Source organism: Hyla sarda, chromosome 1, assembly GCF_029499605.1.
Source record: "Hyla sarda isolate aHylSar1 chromosome 1, aHylSar1.hap1, whole genome shotgun sequence".
NCBI classification, from domain to species: domain Eukaryota; kingdom Metazoa; phylum Chordata; class Amphibia; order Anura; family Hylidae; genus Hyla; species Hyla sarda.
In genome coordinates, this window is record NC_079189.1 from 539063477 (window position 1) to 539078190 (window position 14714).

Below are 14714 nucleotides of genomic sequence, written 5' to 3' on the forward strand. Positions count from 1 at the left end.
AGCAGTTAAAACACTCTCTGTAGTAAACAATCATGCTTCACTATCTAAAAATAATTCTGGACAAATCAAAGATCATCTTAGAGATGCCCAGAGACCAGTATCTTTCGAAAGTCATAAGGATAAATTAATCAAACCTGTGTAGAGGAAGAGTGGTGCAGTTGCCAATGAAGCAATCTCATTGGTTTCCATGGGCAACAGCACCACTCTTCCTCTACACAGGTTTTGATAAATCTCTCCCATAGATAGATTGTTTTTCATGGCTCTTCTACAAGTCGGACGCAAAACGTGAGGAAAAAACTGTCAGGATCACTTTTGTAAAATGACCCCCATTGTGTTCAACCTGTTGAATACAATGAAGAGGCTGTGGGACTTGATGGAGCACTATGGCCTCTTCAAACAGTTGACTGGCAGGGTTGCTAGGAGAGGAGTGCATACCGATCTATTATTGATGGCCTCTCCTGAGGATAGACTATCAAGTTAAAAACATAAATAAACATGGCACCCTTATTGAACATCTTTGGGTTTAATTGGAATGAAAATTGCAAGCCAGACCTTCTCAAACAACATCAGTGCTTTTTTAGACAAACAAAAACCAATCCGATTGCTTCTTTCATTTTTCAGAGGCCTTTTTAAAAATGAAAGAAGCAATCTGATTGGTTGCTATGGGCAAGTAGTCAACCTTTCACCTGCACAGGTTTTGATAAATCCCCCCATAGACTTTACGAAATCTGGTGGAAGCTGCTTCGGATCAGTAGAAAATGTTATAGCTCTCATATAAGTGTGCTGGTCAGGTGTCCATGTAGTGAATAAAGTCCTATTCCAAATTGAGCAACATGCGCTTGACCAAAAGACAGAAGGTAAAAAAAGCCAAACAGTAGTCCAGCTCTCTGTATAACATAAAATAAAACAATTCTAAAATCTCTTTTAAGCACTGCGTTGGTCATATTTGGAGATCTCTGATACCATTTGTTCCCTAGAGTTTTGGTTTTTATTTCAAACCTAATTCTTTAATTCAAAGCACACGTCAAAATAAAGAGCTTACATTCGGAGATATCAAAGAACTGGCACCGGGAACACAATTTTTCTTGGGTGGTTAAGCATGGCCCTGCCAGCCTCAGTGAGTGTCAGATGACTTAACTGCTTTTCCGCTGCATTACTCCTCTAGCTAAAAGCATTTCCAGAGTGTAAAGTAAAACGGCAATGCAAACAAATCTGTGGTGCAGGTGTGCAGATATATTAGGAAATAAAACTGTTGGCTTACCTAAAGAAAATGAACGATCCCTGAAAGCATTTAACTGTTTGACATAACATTTGTTCCAAGACTGTGCATTACCTTGCAGTCATAGACTATGTGTCATCCTCAGGTATAGAATGAGCACAGCTGTCGGTATATAATCTCTGCGTTTCTCACTGGAAATGGACCAGTAATTTTCGCAGCTGCAGAGAGGAGGGTAAAAACCTTTAATTCTGCAATACAGTACTGAGTCGAAATTAGAAAGGCAGATATCTCAGCACGAAAAATGACCTTTCTATCTTCCTACTGTGAATTTCCCCTCCTACTTCTCACCTATTGACATAAAGAAGCCAGAATCAAGAGCAAACTTGGATACAGATTGCTTCACAGCGTGCTAGACATTTTTTCATCAATGTAAGCAACAAAAACTATTCCTGCCGGAAGGTGAGGTGCATTTACATGGCTGGAAGTAAGTGATGAGGAACAGCTTAAATTGTTAGAAATAACTCATAGAAAAAAATGTTTAGTTACAGTTTTATCCTTCTGTGTAGTCTAAAAAAAAAAACTAATAGAAAAATAACATAATTCACACTAATTGTTTACTGCAAGTAAATAAAGAAACGTATGGGGGGGGGGGGATGCTAAAAGGAGGCCAGAAGAAGCACAGATTACCGTGTCAAACGGCTGGTGTTGCCTCTGAGCGCTTCTGAATCATCCATGGATGTCTCCCAGACCCTGAGCCTCGAAGACTGAACACGCGAACTACGCGGTGAGTGCACGTTATCACTTCTAATTGTTGACTAGTTTACTTTACACTGTATTCGTTGCGCCCCGCAGGTGTCTGACATCGTTGGCAGTATTGTGGTCTGATATATACACATACATTAGTGAATGCAGTGCAATTGATTTTCTTATATTGGTGTGCTTCCTCCCTTCTCCTATATGAATTACAGGTAAGCCTTTCTAGTTTTCATTTTAAACAGGTTGCAGCCTCTAGAAAACTACAAGAAACCCTTGGTAAACAATTTTAAATGACCATAATCCTATTACCATCACTAGGGGAACCAAAAGCCAACTGGAGAGGATAGAAGAAACTAGACTAGACCAAGCCACTAGAAAAAACAACATATACAATATCCATAATCAAACATATGTACACAAAGCTTATAAAAAAAAACAACAAAAAAAAACACACAAAGCAAGCACTATAATCTGCATCATGCTGAAAATGCCAAGGATCTGTAGAGAGAGGCTATTAAATAAGAAACTCTAAGGGCATTTTTACAAAGACGAAAAACCATTCGAATAAAATCTTCCTATAAAAAAAAAAAAAGGTAAAAAAATCAGTAACTGACTGTTCTTTAAATGTGTTTTTTTGGCGTAGATTTTAACGCAGTTTGTCATATTTATTTTAGGTCCCAAAAATAAATCACTATCCTTAAGGACTCAAGGTTTTTCCGTTTTTGCACTTTCGTTTTTTCCTCCTTACCTTTAAAAATCATAATTCTTTCAATTTTGCACCTAAGAATCCATATGATGGCTTATTTTTGCACCACCAATTCTACTTTGTAATGACATCAGTCATTTTACCCAAAAATCTACGGCTAAACGGAAAACAAAAGCATTGTGTGACAAAAATGAATAATCCCTGAATTTATAGTTTAGAGCTTCATACTTCAAGTGTGGAATGTGAGTTTAAAGCCAACATTGACAGTTAACCATTTATGGTAATTATGCTAATTGGTTATGCAATAGCACCCCCTAGGGTTTGGGTAGTTGACATTACACACCGACAGGAAAGGCATTATGGGTGATATGCTAAATGTATTCTGGGTATTATAGAGATGTCATAGTTATTACCATATTTACACGCCAAAACTACAATCATTGGGGAATTCCGATTTAGGAGGGTGCGTCTAACTAATTAAAAAGTATGGTAAATCAGATGTTAGGGACTGTATTGTGAACTGTACTGTAGACTGTGCTGTGCTGGACTCTAAAGAACACACAAAGACACAGGAAAAAGGTCCAACCAAGTGGGAAAGCCAAGTGAGATCCCAACAAGACGGACTGATCAAATGGTATCAGACCAATGGCTATCCATGACAATTAGATTAAACGTTCAATTTTCCTAGGACCAGAAGCGGGGTTCTTATATAGACTTGGTAAGAGACACAAAAAAATGGTATTCCATTTAAATAAGACCAATTTGGATAATTTTGTTGGAATTATACCATTTAGATTGGTGAATAAATTAATTAAATAACATAATTAATTATCTCCATATTGAGATTATAATTTTAGAATATTGTGAGACTTAATTCTACCTGCAGAAGAATCAGGACTCAATCTATCAAAGTATGAAATAATTGCTTAGACATATTGATAGAATTCCTACTCCCCAAACTAAGTGTTATAAGTATATTTCCCACACAGGAAACTTGTTTCAAGTTTTTTCTCCTAAAATATAGTCTAGCGAGCTCATAAAACTCTGCTATTTGTCTTAATGTCTTACCAAGATCATGTATAGAAAATAGTCCAGAATGGGGTGGAAGTATATTATAGTTCTTCCATGTTTATATTCTTAAATGGATTTGCCCATTCATGGAATCATGTGATTTGTAGTTGGTTAGAAGGAGGCGGGGAGTGTATTAAGCATTCCATTGAGATGACTATGATTAGATATTGCCCATCTTAATATCATGAGGTTCCTCTGTATATAGTGATAAGTAACCTTTTTCTTATATGATATTCCTAACCTAGTAGCTTTTGTTCCATTGTAACAAGTTACTTACTACTCACATGTATTGTTCTACTATATGTAGTCAATCAACAAGCTTGTAATGTTTACTAAAATATCTTATTGATATTCATTTGCATATTTCATTGTGTTTGTTAATCATTTATGTTTATAACCTTATAACCAATAAATCTGCATACTTTTATAATACCTGTGTATTATTGTATATTGCAAAACTACATCCTTAAGCATTAATGTCATCCCATCAAAAAATTTACTTGTTGATCTCTGAGGAAATAGTCGGACTCAGATATGAATTGTATTGATTGGCTTCGTTTACAATTCGCCCGGTCATAATTGGAGGATAGTGTTGAGCGGCATAGGCCATGTTCGAATTTGCGATATTTCGTGAATAAATGGATGAATATTCATCATATATTTGCTAAATTCGCATATTCGTAATATTCGCGTTTTATTTTCGCATATGCGAAAATTCGTGTATGAGAAAATTAGCATATACAAAAATTAGCATAAGCAAAAATTCGCATATGCGAAAATTAGCATATGCAAATTTCCCCACATGTGAAAATTTGCACGCCAGTCTCACACAGTAGTATTAGAGCCTTCTTACACCACACATGCTGGAAGCAGAGAGGGGGGATCATTGTGATGTGTACTGTGAAAAAAAAAAATGAATATTCGTAATTACAAATATATAGTGCTGTATTCGCAAATATTCGCAAATTCGCGTATATGCGATATTCGCGAATAAAATTCGGATTGCGAATATTCGCAAGCAACACTATTGGTGGAGTGGTGCTATCCCGGTCTCTGCCAGTGTTTCTTTTTCTTCTGTTACGATTGTATTAGGTCTGTATCCTTCATACCTGTTTAGCAGGTTTGTTGCTACATGCACGTTGCACTTTGGTTACTTGGAGTACTGTAATCTTATTTGAGCTTTAACACTTGTTTATGTGCAATTAGTGTGATATAGCATATTAAGTGCAATAGGTGTGCTACTGCCACCTCTTTTATAAATTTTCATATATTTTAAATTTATTCTGGGATATACCCTATACATATTTCTACTAGTATTATGCTTGCCCCCTGTGCAGAGCCGGTGATGTCACCGTTTTGTTGTTGTATTCCTCTTTTCAACAAATAGGTCTTTTTTCTATGGAAATAATTAAAATTGGTGTCACTTGGACACAGACTTGTTCTAGATAAATTACTCCGTTGTTCTTTTTTGGTTTTTCGATGGATTGTTGGTGGAATGACTGATTAAAGTAGGAGGAACATCTGGAGTGACAGAAGGAAGGTATGATACACAGCTCCCTTCGGCTTAGGTGGTGGAGCCTTGGCTGGCTGAAAGAGGGAGCGGCTGGCCGCTGGGTGATGCAGCAGGCTGGACCACTACATCAGAGCCATGGTTCTCCCAGGCTGCTTTATGGTGGTGAAGGGCCGTGGTGACAACATTGGGACCCTGGCCACGCTTAACCTTCTGCTTACATATCTTGCATGTGGCTATGTTAACCTCCTCTGGATGCTTGATGAAAAACTGCCACACCACCAAGTAGCTGATTTTCCCACCAACAGTCCGCACTAATTAAATGCTACTGCTGCCTGTCGCAAAGCAGATGGTCTCCCACAGACATGTTTGGCTCCAGAATTTCCTCTTCTGCCACCATGCTGACTGCCAACCCTGCTACCACCTTGCTGGCTCAGCTGCTGCCGCACAGGCCACCGGCAACCCTCTTCTCCTGATGATGATGAAGCTCCTTTTGCACCTGGCTCCCAATTGCGATCTGCTTCATCATCATCATCATCATCATGTGTCTACATGTCACTGATGTACTCCTCAGGTTCCTCAACAGTGTCTGCTTCAGGACCCTGAACGCTGGCAACACTAACTCCCACGTCACTCTCCTCATCACTACTTGCCCACCTAGCGGAGGAAGCGGCGGATGTCTCCTCCACTTCTTGGCTGGGCAGTAGCTGCTGACTGTCCTCTATTAGATCGTCCTCACTATATAGTGGAGCTGAACCCACAGCATAAGATACTTCTTTAGGGGAGGGAACAGCATAGGGCAGGGACTGCTCGTGGGCCATGCCAACTGAGGGTTGTGTCTGATGAACCCACCGACTGTTGACTGGGGGTATCAGATGTCACTTGGGATGAAGTGGATGACAGTGTTAACCAAACGATGATGGCAGATGGGTTGGTCGAGACATGACCGCTAGCTGATACCAGGAGCTCAGGCATCTCGCTGCGACTCCAGCTGCCACTCACCCCTAGTCTGCTGTGACCTCTGCCTGCCCCTGATGAATTTAGGCCTCTGCCACTCCACTGTACACAACCTGGCACTTCTCTGTCTGACATACTTAGTGCATATATGAGGGGAGTACTATAAGCTTCAATGCGCTTAAAACAGTATTTGTCTAGAACAGCAGCAGGTGTGTACTTTTTGGCTGTCCTTTCACAGTATCTAGGCCCTTGACAGATTAACAGGTACAAAATAGAGCACTACTTAAATGTACGTATGTGGTGTGCACTTATGATGGCAGAAAAATGCGCTACAGTACAACAAAAAATACGTATTTTTGCACAACAACATCAGTACACAGTTTCTGTGTACTAAACCCAAAATTGCACTCTCTCACAGACTATTAGGAATGGACTGCTGGGTATGTATTATACCGTCTACAGACTAGTATAACCAGCAGACCATTTGTCGTGGAACAAAGAGGGCAGAAAAATGTGCTACAGTACACTTAAAAAATGTATTGGGGTAAAACACCAGCCTGTGATTACTTTTGCCTGGACTTTCATAGTATCTAGGCCCTTGACAGATTAACAGCAACAAAAAGTACACTACTAAGATGTAGTTATGTGGTATGCACTCATGAGGGCAAAAAAACAGTACGTTTAAAAAAAAAAAAAAAATTTTGCATACCACCAGCAGTACACACAGAAAAGCTGTGTGCTAAACCCAAAATTGCACTCTGTCAAAGACTATTAGGAATTAACTGCTGGGTATCTACAGACTAGTATAACCAGCAGATGATTTGTTGTGGAACAAAGACACAGAATTGTGCTGAAAAATTATTCCTGCCTCCTCTGCTAAGGTTTATGAAGTTGAGGCAGCTTGTTGAAATGTACGAGGCAACACACAGCTCTCTGCCCCTCTCAGTAATACATTGCTGTAGAAAGTGACTTGGAGGTTAATGACTGCAGTAAAAATCCTTTTCAGTAAAAAAAAAAAAAAAAACACTGCTCTCTGTCCAGCAGAACGCTGATGTGACTAGGAGCTGAAATGCTACTGGAAAATGATTTTCTGTGTAACACACACAGGCTGTCCATCCTATATCTCTGCAGTGTAATAAAGGAAGTGGCTAGCTGGAATATGGCTGCCGATTACATAGGGCGGTGACAGGGGTTACTGGCTGCTGATAGGCTGCATGCTGCATGTGATTCAGGGTCATCCCACCTACAGGGATGTCTTGTGAAGACCGGATGCATGGGGGTTATTGAGAGAGTAGGGGAGGAATGTATGAAGGTGACAGGTTGTAGTTGATGTTAACCTTTACATTTATAGCCAATTTTATGCAAGACCAATTGTTAGTATATATATCAGGCTTTCACTTCATGTCTCCATGTATTACTTTATATGGGATAAAAGAAAAAATTATTGTCTGTTTTATCAACCATTTTTTGAAATTCGCCATAGAGTTCTAAAGTAGGCTTTAACTCTACAAATATATAGTGGTTATTTCCCTGTCTCTGTTGTTCAGGCTTATATTTTTATTATCTTTACCTGCAACATCTGTACACGGAATCCAATTGAATGGATCACAGAGAAACAATAGTGGGAGCTTATCTCATTTGTATAAGGTGTCACATAGAAGACAGAAACACATTGAGTGGCCTGGGATCTTTATACTAAAGTAATTAAACAGATAAGATATTGATTGTGGTGAAGTCTGCAGAAATAGAGACTGGAGAATTTTCAGGGGAGAATAACATTGACTATTCCGGGTCATAAGTCGGCAAAGATAATTATCCTCTGATTTTAAATATCCACTTGGGAATATTCCCAAACCTCAGACAAAGTTTTACAAACAGATAAGTGCTGGATAAAAGTTTCTGACAAACAGCAATTTAAAACCATTTCATCAATAATAAATTTGGAATCTCTCTCACCGACATTTAAATATAAAGCATCACATTTAAGGCTCAAGTCAGCCATATTGTTACGCCGAGCGCTCCGGGTCCCTGCTCCTCCCCGGAGCGCTCACAGCGTTCTCCTATTCGCAGCGCCCCGGTCAGACCTGCCGACTGGGTGCGCTGTGATAATGTTCCCAGCCGGGATGCGATACGCGATGCGGGACGCGCCCGCTCGCGATGCGCATCCCGACTCGCTTACCAGACCCGTTCCCCGTCTGTGCTGTCCCGGCGCGCGCGGCCCCGCTCCCTAGGGCGCACGCACGCCGGGTCTTTGCGATTTAAAGGGCCGGTGCGCCACTGATTGGCGCATGAGGTTTTAATCAGTACCTTCACCTGTGCACTTCCCTACTTATACCTCACTTCCCCTGCACTCCCTTGCCGGATCTTGTTGCTATTGTGCCAGTGAAAGCGTTTCCTTGTGTGTTCCTAGCCTGTGTTCCAGACCTCCTGCCGTTGCCCCTGACTACGATCCTTGCTGCCTGCCTTGACCTTCTGCTACGTCTGACCTTGCTCTTGTCTACTCCCTTATACCGCGCTTATCTCAGCAGTCAGAGAGGTTGAGCCGTTGCCGGTGGATACGACCTGGTTGCTACCGCCGCTGCAAGACCATCCCGCTTTGCGGCGGGCTCTGGTGAATACCAGTAGCAACTTAGAACCGGTCCACCGACACGGTCCACTCCAATCCCTCTCTGGCACAGAGGATCCACCTCCAGCCAGTCGAATCATGACTAGTGTTGCTCACGAATATTCGAAATTCGAATATTATTCGCGAATATCGCATATTCGCGAATTCACGAATTTCGTGAATATAGCGCTATATATTCGTAATTACGAATATTCGTTTTTTTTTTTCTCTTCACAGTACACATCACAGTGATCATCCCTCTCTGCTTCCAGCTTGTGTGGTGTAAAGAAGGCTCTAATACTACTGTGAGAGACTGGTGTGCGAAAATACGCATATGCGAAATTTAGCATATGCTAATTTTCGCATATGCGAATGTTCGCGAATGCTAATTTTGTATGGGCTTATATTCACATATGTTGATTTTCGTATACGCAAATTTTCGCATATGCGAAAATAAAACGAGAATATAACTAATATGCGAATATTCGCGAATATATGATGAATATTCATCCATATATTCGCGAATATTCGCGAATTCGAATATGGCCTATGCCGCTCAACACTAATTATGACACATATACATTAGAACTGTGCTATGTGTGTGTGTGCAGAGATTACTGTTGGGCAATGAGAGAGTTGCCCAACATCTGGCCATCTTTACTAAAGTGCTCTTCAATAGAAGTACTAAACTCACACCCACCACCAGGATCACAACTTTCTCTTCTAGCTCTTTAGTTCTGAGGGCATTTACTATACACAGAGATAGATGTAAAGGACATGAGCAGATTATATTAGATGCTCAATTTATTTCAGTGTTTGGAATTCAAAATAATTCCCATGAATTTAGAATTGCACAGGTGAAAAAAAAATCATTAATGGCTCTGGCCACTTTTGAAAAGTACTTTTTATTCTTGCTTTGTACTTACTATGGTGCTAAGAACATTTTCTTAATTAAAAATGTTGCTTAGTTTCTTTTCTACAGCCTTTTCAGGTTTACGGTGGGTCTCCTGCTTTCTCTCTACACGTGTACACAGCCCAGTTGCCAACTGCCTTGTATCTGTTTTCCCCCTTTCTAAAGCCTGTGTAAGCTTACCTCCAGAGATCTCTTGCTTTAGTTTTATGATGTTAATTGTGCTGTGGGGATCCGATGAGAGCACTGAGCTAACTGACAATGTCATTTTAGCCTTTAGACGATGTGATTGGCATTGATCACCGCCTCAGAAAAATTTAATGTGGGACATCAGCGATCATACTGATGTTCCTTATTAGTGCTGAGTCCTGGCTGCTGATAGCAGGTATAAAGAAAGCTTAGCTCCGAAGCTCGCTTTATATTTCTCGAAGAAGCGCGTATCATATATACGGAGAGCATCGTTAATGGGCTTAAAATGGGCCATATGTATTGCAATGGCTCACGCTGTCCGGTAAATTTTGCACATCTTCAAACTCTCTAGTCTAACTTTAGACCCCCAATCAGCTGTTCATGCAAGTTATGGTGCAAGGAGTATCAGGTAAGCCACAACCCTTTCCCATCAGCCCTTTCCCCTATAAGAGCAAGGGGAAAACATTTTTCTTAAGTACGTAAAACACATCATAAATGTCGAGCAAGTCATGTAAGCCATTTTTGGCACAATAATGCTGATCAGGAAAAGACCCATAATAACTGGAAAAAGTTACAATTAAATAACATTCTCCTAACATTTTCCAACCTATTTTTTTATGTTTAGGATATCACATATTATAGTACTGCATAAAATATCGGGACATATTATAATTATGAGAAGTCTTACTGGTAACCTTGAAACACAGGACTATAATTTGAGACATTGGTACTTACACTTTTCCCTCTTGCATACAAGGAACTGCTGTGTTTATTCATGATTCTTAAGGGTCAGAAATTGCTCCAAGATGACGTTCAGAAAACCGCCATCTAACCCCTAAAGGAAAATGAATTATGTCATATTAGTGATACTGATACCATAGAACAACAACATCTGTGAGTAGCAATAGTAATATAAATATAACTGGTTATATAAGGTGACTTAATACTGGGAAATGAAACAAAAAAGGCTGACAATAATAAATATTAGAAAATATTTTAAAACCTGTTAGTTATGATGCATGTTACTTCAGTGGAGAAGAAATAAGGTCCAAGGTCACTTTAAGGCAAGGATTCCACTTGTTTTTTTTTCAGCATTTTTTTCAATTTCCTGTATGACGTTTTTTCTGAAGTTTTTACCTTTAAATTGAAATTTTTGGCCCCTTTGGCGTTTTTTTTTTTTTTTTTTTAAATGTGTTGAGTACAAAAAAAAAAATGTAATAAAGTGTGTATGTGCGTTTCATTTTTTAGCTAGTACTACTCCTCCCAGCATGGAACAGATTGTTCCATGATGGTAGTAGCAGTACCTGTGCCAATAGACATATTGCCCCTGGTGTCAGTCCTGACACCCGATGCGATCATCCATAATATAGCAGAGATGTGGAGTGGCTCTATACAGCGCTCGCATCTCTGCTCTATACTCCGGCCAGTGATGTGAATAGAACATCATTCATTCATATTTTCTGCCCAGGATGGGGATTGGCTGGATGGTTGCAGCTAATAACAGCTCTGAGGGAAATATGAATGAGTGATGTTCTATTCATATCACTGGCCGGAGTAAAGTGCAGAGAGCGGAGCACAGGAGAAAGCCGCTCTGCATCTCTGCAATAGATAGGACGATTGCATCGGGTGTCAGGAGTGATACCCGCTATGATCTGCCCTTAACTGCAGGTACTACTACTCCCATCATGGAGCACGCTCTGCTCCATGTTGGGAGCTGTAGTACCTGCAGTTACGGAAAGATCACAGCAAATGTCACTCCTGACACCCGCTGTGATCCTTCTGTATAATGTATAGATGCAGCTGGCAGCTCTTCTATGGTCCCCTGCACTGATGTCTATATACACCAATTCATATTTCCCACAGAGTTGTGACTGGCTGGAACCATCTGGCCAATCACAGCTCTCCGCGGGAAATATGAATAGGTGTATATATATGGCAGTGCAGGGGACCATAGAAGAGCGGCCGGCCGCATCTATAAATTATGCAGAATTATGCCGGGGTGATCTGTCATTTAGTACAGGTACTACTACTCCTATCATGGAACAGTGTGTTACATGCTGGGAGTAATAGTACCACCTAAAAAATAAAGAATAAAAAGTGAAAATCACTTATTTTTAGTGCCCTGCCCGTCCACATAAATTGATCCCTGTTTAAAAAATAATAAAAGTTATAAAAAAGATACATTTTGTTAAATACAATTTTTTCCATCATTGCTGTATCTTTTTTATTATAATTTTTTTAATGGTACCCTACGAAATTTTATTTAAAAAGGTATCTCCATCACTTTTTTTGGATCCCTTAAGTCCAACACTATGCGGCAGAATTGGTGTTTTTCTTGGCGCCAACCCCCTCCCCCCCCCCCCCCCCCAAAAAAAAAAAAACAATTAGAAACTTAGCCTAAGAAACCCTTTTTTTTGCTTTTATTGTGCATCTTACACTATTGGTAGAAAATAATCTAGATAATCTGCCTTATTCTGTCTACATTTCCCTTGAATCCTCTGGCTTTGGGTGTGGCATTTCATCACTGTACTTACTCATCTAATTAAAGGGGTTGTGCAGTGCCCTGCCTTTCGGAGCTCCGCTTGCAGCGTCCGGAAGTTCATTACTCCAAATGCTGTGTGCGGGCTTCCGTGTTCGCAGCCGACCCCCCCCCCCCCCCCCCGTGACGTCACGCCAGGCCCCTCATGACGTCACACCCGCCCCCTCAACCAAAGTCTATGGGAAGGGGGCATGACAGCGGTCGCGCCCCCTTCCCATAGACTTTCTCTGAGGGGGCGGGCGTGACGTCACGATGGGGCGGGCGCGAACTCGGAAGCCCGCACACAGCGTTCGGAGTAATGAACTTCCGGATGCTGCGAGCGGAGCTCCGAAAGGCAGGGCAGCACACAACCCCTTTAAGCTGCTGGAGTTCACCCAAGTGAAGTCATTAGACTTATAAGTGGGTTGAAGTCGGTTCACATTATGGGCAGTTCTCATGTGTCTTCTTATTTAAAGTGTATTTTAGAGGAATATTGCCATAAGGCAAAAGTGATTTAATTTGAAATCGCAATTTAAGTGTTACATGTAGAATTGTACTGCCTGTTGGCTGTTTTTGCTGCAATTTTACAAAAGTGTTGTAAAAAATTATACATTTTTGCTACGATTTGCATAATTAAGGTAAAATACCACCATGGTTGCCTAAACGAAAAAACGCAGCATAAAAACACAATAGGGGAGATTTATCAAAACCTGTCTATAGAAAAAGTTTCTGAGTTGCTGTAGCAACCAATCAGATCGCTTCTTAAATTTTTCAGAGGCCTTTCCAGAAATGAAAGAAGCGATTGATTGGTTGCCATGGACAACTCCGCAACTTTTCTACTAGACAGGTTTTTATAAATCTCCCCCTATGTGTGAACACAGCCTCAGAGGAGGTGTATAACTACTATATACCCTGATCCAATAGAAATAGCAGAAGCAGTATAAAGATAGAGCTGGATGGTGTAGGACGAGGGTTTGGGAGCTAGCAGTATTTATTTGGTAGGTGCTTTTGTCATCTTGTAGTTCACAGAAAGTCTGCAGACCCAGGACTGCCCAGATCCCCTGGCACATTGAACATTATAGGTTAGACATGTGATTACATGACCCAGTTACACTTATGAAAAGCATAAATGCAGCTGTGCTGGAATAAAACAGATAGCACTGTAGACTTGTGATAGGTGTGCATGATATGCAAAAAATAAATAAATAAAGTGCTTCTTAAAAGGTATGTCAGTCCCCCTATGACTGAGCACATGTATGCCTGCTGTCTAGGGTAAGTGTAAATTTTTCGTTTCTTGGCAAGTTTTGCAATGGAGAGTTGTCCAGAAAAACACATATCACGACTAACAGAATAGAGTGCAAATTGATTTACTCCACATAATGTCCTGGTATAGCCATACTATTTACTGTGCTAAATTGGAATGTTGATGTTCAGTAACAGTAATGTTATTCTATTAAACAATATAATATCCATTATACAATATTAATGTTCTGAGGTGTAAACAATCTAGAGGGCAATTTTTTGTAAATGTACTTAAATAATTTTAATTTTCTTATTTAGCAGATTTTTGTTAACTGTGCAGTAAAAAGCTTGCACTGCCATTGGCATTTGCTGTGCAACAAATGTAACAGAATCCATAGCTCATACTATTGTAATTCTTGTATCTGTTAGTGACAGCTTGTCTTTGTACGGGCATCCCTTTAAATGCTACTGGAATTTTGTCAGTTATCGGATAATAGGTTGAATTTAGTATCTAATGCTGCAGAATAGAAGGCTCTATTTAGATTACTAAATAAAATATAACACTCAGTTTTATACTGAGATGGTTTGAGGTTACCAAATGAGTGGTGACCGTTATTATTTATGAATTTATTGCAATGACTATTAGTAATTTCTGCCTCTAGCCAAAACTAGCAAATGTGCAAGAGTTTTTATGTAGACTACTGTTTTTTTTTTTAATGTTAAATAAGGTTTCAAGAATTTTAAGAATAAAGAAGTCCCTATTGATTTTTACATTGCATACATTTTATTAAGTCAATCACAAAATGAAACATAAAAACATACCATTCTGGGCTTTAATTAAGTACCCACAGCAGGGGTGTTAGTACAAAGATTAGCTTTTGTTTCACAGGAATCAAAAACTTCATGGATCCACTTAACTACTCAAAATAATAAAGCTAACTCGGTGCAACAATTCCCAATGGGAGACAAAGGTAGTATGAGCACTGTATAATATCATCTCTGCAAGGTGTACCAACAACAGGTATGGTGGA

General features: G+C 40.0%; 1 long non-coding RNA gene across 1 annotated transcript in view; it reads right to left on the reverse strand.

Annotated features, from left to right (window-relative positions):
• LOC130291786 (uncharacterized) overlaps window positions 1-14714 on the reverse strand; it is a 345719-nt gene that overhangs the window by 158102 nt on the left and 172903 nt on the right. Inside the window, exon 2 of the long non-coding RNA XR_008848033.1 lies at window positions 10659-10758. This is a non-coding gene — a long non-coding RNA (uncharacterized LOC130291786). The remainder of the gene's footprint in view (window positions 1-10658; window positions 10759-14714) is intronic.